Raw genomic sequence first — 17635 nt, forward strand, 5'->3', positions numbered from 1 at the left:
ATTTCCCGCCCTTGTTCTAGTCCCCGATAATCTGGATAAGTGTTCTCAGAGTGGTGTCTGGATTACAAGCGTTTGGAAAGAGACACTTAAGTGCTTCGATCTCATTCCAGACTAGATGCATTTGTCCTGGGATGGGGGAGAGAGACGATCAAGGAAGCTGCATGTTTAGCAAGAACAGTAGGTAGAACTTGTGCACACTGAAGTTGGCAAACTGCTGCTTTACACTGCTGCACGTGCACCTTTGGTGTTGGCCTGTGGTACTGAAATAACTGCAAAGCGACTCTGTACCTCGATTCTACAGTCCTGAGGACCAGACACCAACATAAATAATGAGCCTGTTTACTTTGGAGCTCAATTTTCCCTTTGATGTGGCAAACAGATTGCAAAATGCAAAAATCTCTTTTCCTGTGAAAGAGGGCCAAGGTTAAACTGCAAAAAGATTAGTATAACTAACCTAACACTAATAAATCTATAAGCAGACTTTACAACATTAAGAAAATAATCCATTCGTCTACTCTTACAATAGCTTCTGCTAGTATTTCTAGGTGCCCTGAAGTATCTCACTTCATTTATTTGAGAAATGTTTGTGTAAGCATCTCACCGTACATCCTTGCCATCAAATATTTTGTTTTTGAAGTAGGCTTTGTGGCTTAAAATATATTTCCAAAGGCCAAGGTCTACAAAATGTTCATAAGTATAAATATCTGTTGTTAAGGTAATATAATTCTACAACTTATAAGAACTACCAGAACACTTCAGATCATCCGAAATATATTTGAGCCAAAAAGCTGATGTCCTAAATCTGTAAATTGATGAGAATTAAGAAAAAGAGACAAACTGAGTAGTCAAATCATTTCTTCACATTGAATTTTATATCTTTAAATTGCATGATAATTTATTTACTAGAATATAGTCAATGTCAATCGCCTTGTTCTTTAACATAAAGTGGCAATTAGCATTCCTTTTAAGATGTGCATGTTTTAAGATAGTAAAGTAAAACTGGACAGGATTTTATTAATTTGACTTTATCCAATTTTGAATCATTTTGGATAATGCTGACAAATTTAGTTTCTTCTGTTTGGCGGTTGGCTCTTCCAAGGCATATAATTGAACAAGTTTCTACCTGTAGTGCTTATCCCAACTCAAAATATGATTCAGTCTATCTGTGCATGTAGAACAAGTTTAAGTTTCTTGTTAAGTAATGATCACACAGAGCATTTCTCACTATGTAATGACTATACATTTGATGTTCCAATATAATGGAAATCATTAAAAGATGGTACCAAATGGATGCCTGAAGTTCATCTCTTCATATGTTCATGTTGACAGAGTGTCATTTACAACCCCAAGGACACAATCCCACAGTCTGTTTATTATTATGTCTTATATTATCAAATCATCTTTTATCAGAGATCTCAAAGGGATTCTACACCACTAATTTCACCTTTTCCCGTGATATGTAGGGATAGCATTCCACAGTACTGAGCAAAGAGTTGAAGAACAGCTCCAACCTGTTGGACCCTTGAGAAACTGAATGGATGGGAGGCTACAAGTGGGCCCATTTCCTATCAGTAGCAGGCACAATGCCATGCAAGATGGTGCTCAGACTCAACTTCTGTTCTAGGAGAGTTAGAGAAGTCCTCTTTTGTTTAGAGCTTTTTGTTTTGTTTTGTTTTTGTTTTTAATTTTTTTTTATGTTTATTCATTTTTGAGAGACAGAGAGAGACAGAGCATGAACAGGGGAGGGGCAGAGAGAGAGGGAGACACAGAATCTGAAACAGGCTCCAGGCTCCGAGCTGTCAGCACAGAGCCCGATGCGGGGCTCGAACCCATGAACTACGAGATCACGACCTGAGCCAAAGTCAGACGCTCAGCCGACTGAGCCACCCAGGCGCCCCTGTTTAGAGTTTTGACAGGAACACTGAAAATATAACCCTTATAAAAGTGAGAAAATTTTTTGAGTGGATATTAATATAAGAAGATACTTTCTCATACAGTGCACAGAGACAGGGGCCAAAAGATCCCATTACGATTATCAAGTCTCTAAGTTAAGCTCCAGTACTCCTAGCCAGGACATCCTGGTGGCTTAGGAGCAGCCTTAAGTTATAGTGACCAAAGGTCAAAGTTTGCCCAGACACCCCCAGTTTTATACTTTTGGTTGGGACATAATTATAACGTTGATTTCTGTCAATCTCAAAAGTATTCTAGATTGGGTGAGAATATATACGATCACTAAGATCACTTTAGATGCATTGTTCTATACTTAAAGACGTCTCCTGAAAAGAAAGAAATAGAAAGCCACAGCGTGTAAAGAGAGAATGCTCAGCTCTGCTCATTCTCCCTAAGCCTCAATTCCTCATAAGGCATTTGGAAAACGATTACCCACTTCACAGCATTGTTCCGAGGACTAAATGTGGTAATAAAATGAAGTACCATCCCCCTGCACCCCACATCCTTGAAGGGCCTAGAACAGGGTAAATTCTCAAGAAGTTCAACTCTCAGTCCATTCACTTCCTGTTTTCCTTTATGACACCAAAAGAGAAGTCCAAGGTGGATTCTATTGTTCAAAGAAAGGTGGGAAAGTTAGAGCATCTTCTTCACCTTATAGAGTCCTCAGGGGAAGGTGATTCCAGAACCCTCAAGGTCCTTAACACTCCTTTTTTGGTGGAATGTAAGATGAGAACACAGAAGTTCAGTTTCCCCATGACACAGGGTCAGATTGTATGACCAGCCAGGAGATGGTAGGGACCCAGCTATCACATGGGGTCAAAACTTTGAGTTCAGATTAAACTCAGGTAAGCATAAGAAAGAATTCTAATTAAACTAAGATGGGATGAGTATTCCCCACAAGGTACAGAATTTCTTGCCACTAAGGAAGACAACTATGGGTGGGTTAATCATTTGATTGGGATATTATGCAGAAGGTTTCCACCTCAGAGGGGGTTAACTCAGTACCGGGAACACCTTCTTCCCTGTTTCTGTCTGTACATGTTACTCATATTGGTAGCGTACACTTCCTATATTTTCCAAGAAATATATAATTTTTCCGTGTTGCTTTTTGTTGTTGTTAAGGATATTAATTCAAAGGGACCGTGGTCTCCACTCATTTTGCCTTTTCCACAGTTCCGGTCTCAAAAGCTGAGCACTAAACAAGTCAACAAGTACTAGTCAACTAGTACTCACCAACTTGAAACGCAGACACATTTCCGCAGAGACCTCCCCACCCTCGCCATAGATACAGATGGACACTGTAGTCAGCATCCCCTGTGACCATACAACATCTTTTTCACGTCTTCACAGGAGCAAGAAACACCGCATTCAGCCAACTGTAGAAGTGCACAGGCCCTTTGATTATGACTCAAACGTTTGACTGTGGAGAATGAAATTACAAAAGGCTGTGTCAACAAGCTAGTGATGAATAAAAACAAAATACACTCAAACAGTATGGTAAATACTACAAGTGTAGCCTGAAAATGCATAAAAAACACAAATACATTAAAAATAATTATACTTGGTGTTCAGATCAGAAGACATCTTGAGATTGTTCATTGTTTGAAAGTTTGAAAATGTTTACTATGTTAGGTCAAATATAAACCGCAGCTAAAATTATAGACAAAATGAGAGGAAAGTGACAGATTCTGGTAAAAACATCGAAATCACCTAGATTTTGTTAAAATAATATGATTAACCAGTAGAAAAAAATCTACTGAAATTGGAGGAAAACATATCTAACAAACTGTCAGAACTTACAAATGTATGAACAATAAATTTAACTTATTTGGGCAGCTTTTTCCAAAATCACTGGTATTTTAAATTTAAAATACATTATTAAATTTAGTGTATAAGAAATTGAGCTGTGTAAATATTTGCATTTATGCAAAACAATAAACCTAAAATATATTTAATAATAATTATGGAAGTCTAAGTAATATCTATTATCCCTCTCTTGGTTTAATCCTACATTTTCTAAGAGGCTGTTGTTTTAGCTTTCTATTTTCCAGAGACTGGCCAGCAATGAAAGTTTATATGACAACAGCCAGCAATAAAGTTGCCTCTGCCATTCCCTCTCTGCAACAAGTGCAGCAAATGAGAAAGTCAAATAATGTCTACTTTCCCTAAAAGGTATATGAAATTTAAGAACGTCTTGAATTTTTATTGAAATAAAACTCTTGGTTGCAAGTTCTAGAAACCCAGCTCAAACTGGGTTTTGAGGACAAAAAGAAAAGCTTATTGACTTACAAAAACAAAGAACTGCAGGTTGGGAGGAGAGGTAGGAGGCTCAAGGGACTGTAAGACAGGGACTCCAGCACTGCCAGGACTCTTTCTATTTTGTCCTGTGTTTTGTCTCTCCATTCTCCTTCTCTCTTTTTTTTTTTTTTTTAAATGTTTATTTATTTTTGAGACAGAGAGAGACAGAGTGCAAGTGGGGGGAGGGGCAGAGAGAGAGGGAGACACAGAATCTGAAACAGGCTCCAGGCTCTGAGCGGTCAGCACAGAGCCCGACGCGGGGCTCGAACCCACGGACTGTGAGATCATGACCTGAGCCGAAGTCGGACCCTCAACCGACTGAGCCACCCAGGCGCCCCTCCTTCTCTCTTTTCTATAGGAGATTGTCTCATGCCTTCACTAGCAGAAATGAGAGGATCTTTTCCTTGTGACTGCTGCTTGAATTAACCCCAAGAAGACCTTGTGCAGTTATTCTTGAGTCATGTGTCCAGTTGTGTGGTCAGGTTCGAGGGATACTATGATTGAGATTTCCCTCTGAAAATGTGAGCACAAAAGGAAAGGGAGATTGGTTCCCAGAGGAACAGAGTGCTGCTTCCAGGAGAACAGAGGAGTGCTAAGGACAGAATGCTATAGTTGTCCTCCATAACCAATAACTGCCCTAATGGGGGCCAAGATGTCTGTCTCTGGCTTATTTGGAATATCAAAATACGACACCATTAGAAATATCTTTCTTGGTCCTTTAATCATATAACTTGTTGAAGTGATGAGCAGGGGTACAACTAGGAAGAGACTGAAAGAAAAACCTGTAATATTGGGGTTTATAAAATCCTATGTGAAATATACACTCTACACATTAAATTTGGCCTGTGATTTTTGCCTGATAGCCATAATGCCATTTGATCAACGATATGGCCTATGATGCTGTGGCTTCTGGATTGGTTTCTTTTAATGTTATTCTTGGATATCAATCAACTACAGACATCTTTATACAACAACTACTACTACTAATAATAAAAAAAAAAGGTAGCCTTCTTTAATTCTTATTGGGTATTTATTCAAGGTTTAGTCAAGATGGGTGAGCTGTCATTTTTTTCCAGTTTATTCATTTATTTTGAGAGAGAGAGTGCACATGTGCAAGGCGGAACAGAGAGAGAGAGAGAGAGAGAGAGAGAATCCCAAACAGTTTCCATGCTGTCAGCACAGAGCCTGTCGTGGGGCTCAATCCCATGAACTGTGAGACCATGACCTGAGCCAAAACCAAGAGTTGGACACTTAACCGACTGAGCCACCCAGGTGCCCCTAAACTCTCATTTCTAAGTCTTCCAAAATTTATTTTGATCATGGAGTCAGTTGTTCCTACATAAAAATTAAATGTTCAGGCCTTTTAATGAAACTCAGAGGTTCTCTTACATATGCCATTAATGAAAGAGTGACAACAAAGATCTTGGAAAGAAACAGCTTGAAATTGAAATTATTGGGTTTTTCTAAGTTAAACTTTTACTATTGCATTCCTTAAATAGCTAGATGCTTTCTTACTTTAGCTGGATATTATTGCCTACTTTCTGTTGAACCATTTTGGAAAGCAAACATGTGCCTATTTAACATCCACTATTTCTTAAACACTGATCCATACTTAGGATTTTAAAAACACCTATAGGGACTTTTTAAATATATTAATGCCTGGATCCAACCTTACCAGATTCTGAGCCAGTAGATCTGCATTGGGTCCCTTAAGTGTTTTATTTTGTTGGTCTCTATTTTTAATTTTCCAGGTGATTCAGAAGCACTGTCATTTTGAGAAACCATGAATTTAAACTCAAATGCCTAACCTTTCTGCAGACTTCATTAGCAATAATTTGTAAAGTGTATTCATTATATATAACTCATGAAATAACTCTGTTTTTAAAAATTAGAGTATCCCTAATACTTCTCTAAAGACTGCATTTTTCCCCTGGCAAAAATCCTATCCTATGTGACAGTAGATAAGGCCTCCATTTTGCTCATCTATAAAATGAGGGTTTTAGATGACATGATTCTTAAAGTTCCTTTAAGCCATAAATTTATTTATTTAACCTATGTAATCCTACAGAATTAGATGTAAAAAAATAAAAGAAATGTGAGTAGAAATACTTATTAAAATTTTCCTCAAAAATATATGGGTTAAATAAAATGCTAGAAAAATGTAGAGCAAATAAAAAATCCATAAATAAATGAGATTAGTTCTTGAATTAAAAAAAAATCCATACTCGTCATAGCTAAATCTATCTACAAGGCCAGCATCAGAGTCACATAGTGATTTAACATGCCTTGGTCAGGATTTTCATATAATTTCCTTGCTGATCCAGTGACATGTCTAGAAAGTAGTTGTCAGTATGCTGAGCTTTGGCAAAGAACAGTTTCCAACGTGGGTGGGGTGAGCTTTTTTTTTTTTTTTTTTAGTGAGATGTCACGCCTATCTGATTAGGACGCTGTGAGTCACTGTGTGTTTGGCATATTCTCAACTGAAACATACCTTTGCTTTTCTTTGCTTTGGTTTCTCCCTCACTTATCATCATGGAAAAAGAAAAAAGTCACAAACTATAAATTAAGATACTCTCGAAAGAAACATTTCTGGAAGCACATCTAACTTCTCAGAACCTTGTATTGGTTGGACTGTCTTCAACCTAAAAATATCTGTGATAAAAGACGCTAAGTTTTTGCATTGCTGTCTTATGGTCTTAAATTATACCGTGAGTATATTTACCTTTTGTTCCATTGGCGAATGGTTTTAAATGAAATATTAGGTAGTGATTGCTATTTCAGGTCGTGAATTACAAATCATTTCTTAAACTTTTAAGATTATTTTTGTCTTTACCCTGTCTTGTACCCTCAGTAACTCACAGCAATACCATACCGCCATTTTTATCCTAATTAATGTTTTATACAGATATCAACCCCACAATGGAGAGGAAAAATGAGAAATAGCCAGATGTTTTATTTAGGGTAAATTAGCTTTACCCAAGTAAATTCTACAAGACGTTGGTTATGTTGTTTCTATTTTTCATTTTCATGTGAATCAGAGTCAAAGTCATTTCTTTTGAGGCATTCAACAAGAATCACTTTCCCCATGGCAAATTTAACTTTGGACTTTGGCAATAAATTGCCTTCAATAAGATAATCACATTAAGAATGTTCTCTCCTACCCATTGATCCTACTGTGCATGTCTAAGATTTCCTCTCATGACATCAGAGCAAGTCTGATATCACCATCTCCTCTTTTCATCTCTTGGATCTTGATTCTTCAGGTCCAAATGTCTCCCTGCTCTGAACAGCTCAGAAATCTAACACTGACTTTTAGATTTATACAAGCAGATAAAACCTGATTTTCTTCCAAGACTCCAGCTGACTTCTGGTGTTCCTTTCATCAATGATTAACTTCATTATGAGGCTTAAGAAGTGGTGACAAACCCAGGGTTGCCTTGTCAGCGAAATAGGCCATATCTCTCACCTAGCAAAAACTACTTTGCTGGCACATCCAAATCCATTTTGAGATATGAAGCTAGTAGCCTGGTCAGAATAAAAATGCACATTTACTAAATGTCCCTCACATTGTAAAAATCTTTCCAGAAGCATTAACTTTTAGGCTACGTGAAAGCTAAAAATATCTAACACATGTATAGGTGTGCATGTGTCACAGTTTGAAAATAAAATGCAAGCTTTGGGTATGTGAGTAATATTAGTGTGGAGAAACACAGGTTATATTTCTATAACCTGCCAATGTCCGTTTTCTGAAGAGTAAAGCAGCAATCACTTCTACCTCCAGGTCTCTCCAGGTGTCCTATTCATGGTGCTTTCTGTGCAGCCATCTGTGTAAAATTCTCCACCCTTGCACTCAATCCACAGCCCCTCCCTGTTGAGGCTTGCCCCATTAGTTTTCTGAGGTCAGATTAAATCCAGGCGAAAGTTCTGATTGCTAGCTGAGATAATCTGGAGTAACTGGATTGCATTTTGCAACCTCTCAGCTGGGCGGTGGTGGTGGTGGTGGCTTAATAGTTATAATTGAGGGATCCCATAATGCCTTCCTAGAGACTGGTATCCATATCAAAAGCCCTCCTGTTTACCTGGACACTATTAGATTTGCCTTGAAAGTTTAAACTCCGCAAACTTCAGGAAGTCTCTTATCATGAGACTTGGACAGCTGTTTACAGTAGTTTTCATCCGTAGTTTAGCAGAGAAAATTTTCTTCATTGCCTCCTGAGGAAACAAATCCCATGTGAGAATGCTTGATATTAAAACAGAAAATACACAGCAAGCAAAGCTCATATGGAAGCCATCTGAAGAAATTTCTGGGCCTTTATGTTGTGAGTTCTCTGTGTGGTAGAAGTCTGTGTCCTATTAAAGGGGTATACATATATAAACTTATCTTTTTATGAAAAATGAAACGTAAAAAGAACACTAGGCCTTTGTATCATTTTTATTTCCATGAGTCTTTCGTTGTTGTAGTCCTCATTTTAAATTCATAGAGTTGTCCTAGTTTAGGAACATGTGAGCTGCCCTCATTCAGATAGTTGTTATGAAATATGTTGAAAACTTGAGTGAAGCTTTGGGAGGGTAGGAAATAGCAGTGGCTAGACTTCCCCCAGGTGGAAAAGTGAGGCAAAGGGACCAGGAGTCAATATTTAGTCTGTTACTAGCATCGAATATAAACTATTTTAGAATCTGAGGATGGGGTGTGTAGAAAGGCTTGGTGTAATTTAATTTATAAATGGATAGCAAATTCATCCAGCCCTCCTTATACCTTATTTGTGGTGAAACTAGGCATTGAACTCCAGAAGTTTACTTCCCTGAAAAACGAAACTAGATTACAGTAATTTAAAATCTCCAACTTTGTATTTGTAGAACAAACTAATTTTGCAGATGTTATGGGAAGGAGGAGAAGTATTTCTATCTGTGCTTATCTGCCTTCAGGTCAACTATAAAATAAGATTTCTTTGAGTGGGTCTAACTAAACTATAATGAGATTCTATAAAAAATTCAATTGAGAGGAATGGAAAGAGTCCTCTATCATTTACTTTTACATTTCCCAATAAGCAGTATCTCATAGTAAGAGTTTCTTGAGAAGTATGCAAAATCTGAGAAGTAAAATGAACCATAGGAATTACTATGATTAGGCCTCAAGTTAATAGCTTTGGCTTGTGGTCACAGAATTAAGATCGTCAAAGCACAAATAGTTAAAAGAAAAAAGTAGCTCAAATAAGATAAGCCAACATTTATTTTTGTTTGATTCCATTAGAAAACAGGAATTGAAGATGAAAGGCATACAAGAAGATACTATAAGTAGAATATCACAGTCTTAAATAGTATATTAATCTTCTTATCCCTCACATGAAAATTCTTCTAAATTGTAAAAATGGCAAATGTATTTATATGTATTTTTCAGCTTCTAATCGGTCAGGAACCAATCAATGGTTCTGAATCAAGAGCTCATAGTTTCCGTTTCATGCTATGTAATTCAGTAAGTAAACTGCATGTATAAATCTTATTCTTTCTTTAGTAAAATATTATTTGAGTGCAATTGCAATAAATTATTAATAATGGATAAATAGAACAAGTGATTAAGCTTTGTATTAAAGATACCTGGTTTCGAGGTGCATTTACTCTGTGCTCAATACTGGGTTTAATAATTTTCACACATTATGAGGTTTAATCCCCAGAAGAACCGAATGAGTTAGTGAATGCCTATTTAATAGTGAGGAAACAGGGCACCTAGGTGGCTCAGTTGGTTGAGCGTCCAACTTCGGCTCAGGTCATGATCTCACGGTTCGTGGGTTCAAGCCCAGCATTGGGCTCTGTGCTGACAGCTCGGAGCCTGGAGCCTGCTTCTGATTCTGTGACTCCCTCTCTCTCTGCCCCTCCCTTGCTCGTGCTTTCTCTGTCTCTCAAAAATAAATAAATGTAAAAAAATTTTTTTAAATAATAATAATAGTAAGGAAACTGAAATGCAGAGAGCAGTTAACTTGCTCAGCTCACACAGTTAATAAAAGATGGAGCGAGAAGTCAGAAAGAGAATTTTGCTCCCAGAAATATATGATTTTGATAAATGGTCCCAGTAGCCAGCTCTCCTTTGGGACACACCTGTACTTATTTGAATAAAGTAGACACAGTCTGTCATGTGGATTAGTAAGCTGGAGCTCAGGAATCTGGGCTCAATCAACAGAAAAGGAATTGCCGTATCCTTGATGGGTTAGAAAGAGCTTAAGTGTTTACATCAATCTGACTACTGGAAACTCATACTGTGATCTTAAGTAAGCTGTTTAACTGTTCTGTGTGTTCCTTTCTGTAAAATAAAAAATGAACACGGTACTCTACACAAGGTTGTCAAGAGGATAAATTAGATATGAAATCCCTCCAACATGGTCATTTTATCAATTCATGCTGATACCCCTCCTTCCATATATTCTTAAGGTCTCAGGTAGCTGATTTGTGAGATAGATATGATAGTTGCTTAACTGATGATGTAATATTTCAGCTACACTGACTTAAAAATGTACTTTTCGGGAGCGAAATTATCTACTTATAAGACAAATTATGAGTATTTGGGGGGAGGGGGAAGCATATTTTATAAACAGAAAAAGCACATCCCCCTGAGTGTACCTAGCTGGCATTTTGTCAATTTCTCAGTAGTATGTCTTACAATTATTTTTAAATGTAATCATCTATGGGCCAAACACAATGTTCATTTAATTTATACTTAGAAGATGCGGGGTGCTCCCGGCTGGCTCAGTCGGTGGAGGATGGAACTCTAGATCTCGGGGTTGTGAGTTCAAGCCCCATGTTGGGTGTAGAGATTTCTTAAAAAAGTAGAATCTTTAAATAAAAAAAAGAGGAGGAGCATACGCTTTTTATTTTTAAAGTAAAACAGTTCCTTGCACGTTCTACATTATATTGTTTTTAAAACAATAGGCCAAGGCCACCCAAGGCCTTTAATTCTAAAATGTTACTAACATAACTCTTAAACAGGAGCCAACTACTGTCATGTTTAAATTAATATTACTCATTTCCATAAATTGGAGCAAAATAATTATCATTCAAAAACAAGAAATGTAGAGATAATAATATGCATGTTTGTAGTATTATGACTGAATACAATTTGCTGGAAAGCTCTGCTTGTAAATTCCATTTCTTTTCTTCCTGACAAGCTGGCTTCACAAACTGTAGAAGTGTACTTCTTTGCGTACATTTATTCACTCAACAGATACTTAGTGGAGAACCTGCTCTGTCATGCGCCAGGCAGAGTTAAGTTGTACAGGTACAGTGATGACAGGAGAGCTGTGAGCTCTGCCCTTGGGGGACAGGGGTCTCATGGGGATGGCGTTTATTAACTAAACAGCACTACGATATGCATGAGGGAGGCCATGGCAGGGAAAAGGGAGTGGCCATTGGGAGCACACACTGGGGAACACAACCCAGACTTCATGGAGGAGGTTGGGAAGGCTAGCTGGTGGGAATGACTTTCGAGCTCCTCTCTGAAGGACAAGAATTACTAACTAAAAGGGAAGAGTGGAGGAAACAGCATGTGTGAAGGTCTCCAGGAGACATTAAGAGACATACAAGAATCTGAGAGAAGCTTGATCTGACCTGAGCATAGAGCGTGAGGTGGAGAGGTCCAAGAGATGAAGATAAAAAGCTAAAGAAGAGTTAGATTTTGCAGAGTTTTTCTAACAATACTTAAAACTTTGGGCTTGCTTCTATGGGCAATGGATTCCAACCAGTAGAGCAACACAATAGGGGTGAGGGAGATGTTTAGACACCATTGGTGTCCATTTTGATGTCCAATTTCTTAGACTAGATTATGCTTCCACATATGCAGAGGTCTTACAAAATTGCCTGGCACCTTCTATGTTGGGTCTCTTTGCTAGGATACATGGATTATGGCCAATGCAGCCATGTTATAGAGAAAAATGAAAAGCATATTTGTAGGCAACCATCTGCTTTTAAACCAGTTAATGACTGTGGCAAGAGAGGCTGCATCACCTTCAACCCACATGTACTTCTTGCCACTGTCGCTTGTCTTTGGCCATATCTATTGTTTGCCTATCCACTGAGGCACCCTTCTCTTTGTGAGTGAAGTGGGAGAATTATTCTGAATGTTCAGTGCCACAGGGCTGAGAGGATCTGTAAAAAGTTTCTCAAGCCAAAATGACCCACCTCCTAATACAACCTCAGTGGCCTCATTTCGCAGAAGTAGAATACATGGTACTTTTCACATTGCACTGTGAGATAAAGCACTTGGCTAAATAAATGCTGAATGCCAGCCTTGACTCCTACTTCATTGTGTCTTTATGTCATTTTTGGAAAAGACATCGAACTTGGAAGTCAAAAGACTTGAACTTTAATGCTAGCTTTGCTACCTAGCAGTTTTATGATTCCAGCAAATAGCTTAACTGGTATAACCTCATTCCCTTCCTCTGTGAAACTGGAGTCTCACTCTTGCCTCGAGATGGCTTTAGAAGGGTATGCAAGATAACTATTAAAAAAAAAAGAAAAAAAAAAAGGCCTAGGGGCACCTGGGTGGCTCAGTCTTTTGAGTATCCAACTCTTGATTTCAGCTCAGGTCGTGATCCCAGGGTCATGAGATTGAGCCTTGTGTTGGGCTCCATGCTGAGCATGGAGCCGACTTAAGATTCTCTCTCTCTCTCTCTCTCTCTCTTGCTCTCTCTCTCTCCCTCTGCCCCTCTCACCCACTCATTGAATGTGTTCTCTCTCTCTCTTTCTCTAAACGAACAAACAAGCAAACAAACAAAACCATAAAAAAACCCCACCTAACATAAAACATAATAAGCAGTAACAGCTGTCATTTGTTGAGTACACACTATGTCTGGCTACATTATACCTTTTTTTAATCCCCATAACACCCCTTTGATAGATATTACTTTTCACTCTCTACACTTAAGGAAAATAAGGCCTAAAGAGGTTGGTTAAGCAACCTGCTGAAAGTCACACAGCTTAGTGGCAGTGATGGGATTTGAAGCCAGTTCTAGCATATACCAAAGCCATGCTCTTCACTCCAGTGACGCTCTCTTCTCTTCCTTCCTATTTGGTACATATCAACCACACAGTGCTATAGGTTGCAATTGAAAATACTGAATAAAAAATATTTTTATTCACAAAAGCCTAAATACATACTTCTATATGTATCATGCATATAATTTCATGAGCAACACATTTTTGCAATATAATTAATTCAAGTAATAATTCTGTCCCACCCTGATATTATGCTTGTCCCATTCCTGATACCATCTTCTATGTTCCAGAGATGTGCAATCCTACTTGTGCTTGCTCAAGCGAAACAGACTCAACTGCTCCGTGCCTCTCACTCCCCAGTCGGCATGAAGACTTCCAGCTGCTTTGGTGAGTAATGGAGTGACTAAAGCCAACACAGAAAGGAAGCAATGCCTTTTTAATGGAGGTGCAACATAAAGGAAGACATTCAAGCCGGTCCAGCAAGTGCAAATGATTTACTGGGAGAGGCCCACTCCAGTAGGTCCAGCTATTTCCCATTTGTCCCTTCCCAATCCTGCCCCTCCCAGTCTCCACCCTCCTGCCCTTCCCCTGGCACCTCCCTCTTTTTATGGTGATTGCACCTCTTCAGCTAACAGCTCACACACCGCACCTTGTCTACGGTACTAGCTCTGGCCCCAGCAATCCTCTCTGTCTCAACCCTCAACCCACCCCCCCCTCCAGCTTCTACCTTCATGAAGCCTCTCATTCATGTGCCTTTCCTGACTTCTCCACAGACAGCTCCCAGCTAGATGGCTCAACCTGTCTTCCTGCATTTCCCGTTTCCTTTTATGGGTCCTTTCCAAATTACTTCAAATTGCAAACCAGATTGCCTGAGTAAACTTTCTGGGAAGTGTCTTCCCAAAGACAGATCATCTTATATGAATGGATTGCTAGACTCTTAATTAGTCAGGTCAGCTCCTCTTAATTAAGCAAGGCCTCATGTAAATGCCACATGATGTCCAGTCTAGTGTAGACAGATAATCACAAACTACTGGTTAACAATTAGGATGGCGCTTATTTCCTTACAGTAATTACAATAATAATAAGAATAATAAAGCCTATTTATCGGTCCCAAACTCACTGTGTGGTAGGTGCCTTTCATGTAGTTTCTCACTCAATACTCATAACATTCCTCTCCAGGTAGGTATTTTTGCCTCCGTATATACCTGTTCAAACTAAGGCAGAAAGAAATCAAGACTCTTGTTTGCTATCATATGGAACTAAGTACCAGAAAGATGCAAAGTCAGTCTCTTTAAACTACCTGCCTAGGCTTCCTGATGCTTCCAACGTCTGCTACGCCCTCCATCTGTTACTGGCCCTTCTATCCTATTTATCACAAAGACGGGAAACTTCAAAGTCATGGTGGCCCCTCCTTATTCACCATTCTCCTTAAACAAGTTTTTGCTAGAATCTTATCCATTTTATCTATGTAACAATTTTTCAGTCTGTCTCTTTGTTTCACTTTTCACTGCAACCACCGGGTTCAGGCTTTCATTACCTTTCTCCTAAACTAGGAGAACGCCCTTCTAATTGGTAATTCTCTCTCTCCCTCTCTCTCTCTTCCTGTCTTTCTCTCTCTCTCTCTCTCTCTCTCTCTCTTTCCAAATCCAGTATTCACACTGTCACATATTTTTCCTCCTTAAACAAAAAACCAGTATCTTTTCACTGCCACTTGAGTGAGAGAGACCTCTCACCTTAGCATTGAAAGAAACTCTCTACAAAATGATATCTGGTTTTATGTGTTGTCATAGTTATCTTAAGTGGTCATAGTATATCACAGGGGAGGTTTGGGAACAGAGATCAATCACACAAACAGATTTAAGATCAAAACTAAGATGTCTAACAAGATCTTGAGTCCATTAGAAGACACACTTGGCAGGAAACCGAGGCAAAGCTTCATGCAGAGAAGTGAGAAGTACTGTGAGCCAGAAATATTGTAGTGACAGAAAGAGTGTTCAGAAGAAATGGGTTCATTCAGGTGACAGTACAGATACAGGACCAGTCTAAATTAGTAACAAATAGGGGTAGTGCTGAAGGAAGTAGGGAAAAGAGAGTCAAAGACGGTTTGTCGTTGAGTCTAAGTGAATTAGAAGGTACCTGTAACACAAAGAGAAAACAGTAAAGAGAACTTTTGGTCTAGAAAGATAGAAATTCTGCTTTGGACACACAGCTCTAACATAATTTATCCTTACTCTTGAGATGCCTACCAAAATGAACTAAAGCAAATATAAATTTGCCTTAATCATCCAAGAATTGTCTCAAGTTTAAAAAGTATGTGTTGATTCTAAATATTAGATACTAGGTGCTGTATTAAAAAGAGAACTATATTATGCTCCAATCAGTCAGCAACTCCCTTTTGGTAGTTATTTCTATGATTTCCTTTGGCTTCAAACAGTAGCTAAGGCCCCTGTCATTAACCTCCATATGTTGAGTTGAACACTTACATTAATATCTCTGGTGAACTTAGGTTAATGACTAAAATTATTTCAAGGCTATTGATCAGTGACAGTGAGGTAACTCTATGAGTGGTGAATCCTGGAATGAGCACCTGTTGAAAAATGGGTCCCATGGTGCTTAAAATTTCCATCATTTTACTTATCCTTTTGTGTGTATGTACAATTATTAAGATAACTGAGGAGGCATTTCAAAGGATTTTTAGAACTGTAAGTAAAGTGGATAATAATTATAAATAACCATCATTATTCCCTTGGAGAGCAAGGCAATAAAAATTGAATAGCTAAACCATGTAATTAATGCAGATTATTTAGCAGAAGATGTCTCTAGAACATACCTACATAAGGGTAGTATTCTTCCAACATACATCCAAGTACTTTAGCACACCTACGAGCATTTTTTAGTGAATGAACAATCTGATGCCTCATAACATGATGTGGAGTGACAACGGATATATGTGAGGAAGAAGATTAATCAAAATGTTAAGTAGTTAAGAAAAAACAATTATGTTTTTTTAAATTAGTAAATATTATAGTGCACATTATGTTGAAGCTGGCTGAGTCACAGACAAGAAGACAAGAGATAAGCTCATTTAAGTTCTAATTTAGTGTTCTCTATAAGGGAGAACTGTTTGAGAAAGTGCTATCTTGAGACTTCATCCTGGAATCATTCAGACTTTTAAAGGAGTAAGAATAAATCTGAATTGTGTTTATGTTTGAGAAACATCACTAGCCCTAAAAACAACTCCTAACTCTGAGTGCAGAAACACAAACACTTCACCTCTTTCTAGAAACTTAATTTTAAACTTACACACACTAAAATTTATTCTTTGTGGTGTTGAGTTCAAAGCATTCCGAAAAATATTTTGAGTCAGATATCCACCATCAAAATTGTCTTAGAGAATAGTTCCATTCTTAGAGAATTTGCTCATGTGGTCCCTACACAGTAAGGCCCTCCTCCCCCTTCCAACCCTTATCAACCACTGATAAATTCTCCAACTCTATAATTTTGCCTTTTCCAGAAGGTCATATAAATGGAATCCTATGGTATGTAACTTTTTGGGTTTGGCTCATTCACTTAGCAAGTACTTTCAAGATTCAATCATGTTTGTGTGTATCTAGTCTACTCCTCTTTATGGCTGAGTAGTATTGGATTGTATGTATGCATTATAGTTTGTTTATCCAATTACCCATTGAAAGACAGTTAAGTTTTGTCCAATTTTAGCAACTGAATAAAGCAATTATAAATATTTACATATAGGTTTTTGTGTGAACATACAGTGTTATTTCTCCTGGGTAATTACTCAGAGTGGAATTCCTGGATCATATGGTAAGTATATGCTTAACTTTACAAGAAATGGTCAAACTGTTTCCAAAGTGGTCGTTCCATGTTGATCTTCACTAGCAATAAATAAGAAATATAATTGGATCTCTTTGTGCCTCATTTTGGGTAATGCCTATTGACTTAATGCCAATTAGCCTATTGACTACTTCCTCAGTGTATCAACTCTCCTAAGGAGCCTTCTAATGTAATTCTTCATCTCTGTTACTATCCTTTTCATTCTAACATTTCTATTTTATTCCATTTATAGTTTCCATCTCTGCTTTAATTGACTATCTGTTCTCATATGTTGTCAATCTTTTCCTTTACAACCGTCAACATATTAATCACAGTTATTTTAAATTCCTTTTCTGATAGTTCTATCATCTCTGTCACATTTGAATTTTGTCATATTGATTGCTTTGCTCTTGGTAGTTTGCTATTTATTCTTGCTTCTTTGTATGCCTTGTACTTTTTTTGTTGAAAGTTGGATCTCTTGTGTAGGAATGGAAACTGAGGCAAACAGCTTCTTTGCTTGCATATGCTTTTCATTATACTAGATATTTACTTTAGGGAATTGAGACAGTCTAGG

General features: G+C 38.0%; 1 protein-coding gene and 1 long non-coding RNA gene across 4 annotated transcripts in view; one reads left to right on the forward strand and one right to left on the reverse strand.

Annotated features, from left to right (window-relative positions):
- Positions 1–17635, reverse strand: part of DSC1 (desmocollin 1) — a 351913-nt gene that overhangs the window by 55805 nt on the left and 278473 nt on the right. The window lies entirely within an intron of this gene.
- LOC128777077 (uncharacterized) overlaps positions 6774–17635 on the forward strand; it is a 45151-nt gene continuing 34289 nt past the window's right edge. Inside the window, exons 1-2 of the long non-coding RNA XR_008422252.1 lie at positions 6774–6956; positions 13521–13617. This is a non-coding gene — a long non-coding RNA (uncharacterized LOC128777077). The remainder of the gene's footprint in view (positions 6957–13520; positions 13618–17635) is intronic.

Source organism: Panthera pardus, unplaced genomic scaffold (genome assembly GCF_024362965.1).
Source record: "Panthera pardus isolate Hobbes unplaced genomic scaffold, ASM2436296v1 HiC_scaffold_15, whole genome shotgun sequence".
Taxonomy (NCBI): Eukaryota; Metazoa; Chordata; class Mammalia; order Carnivora; family Felidae; genus Panthera; species Panthera pardus.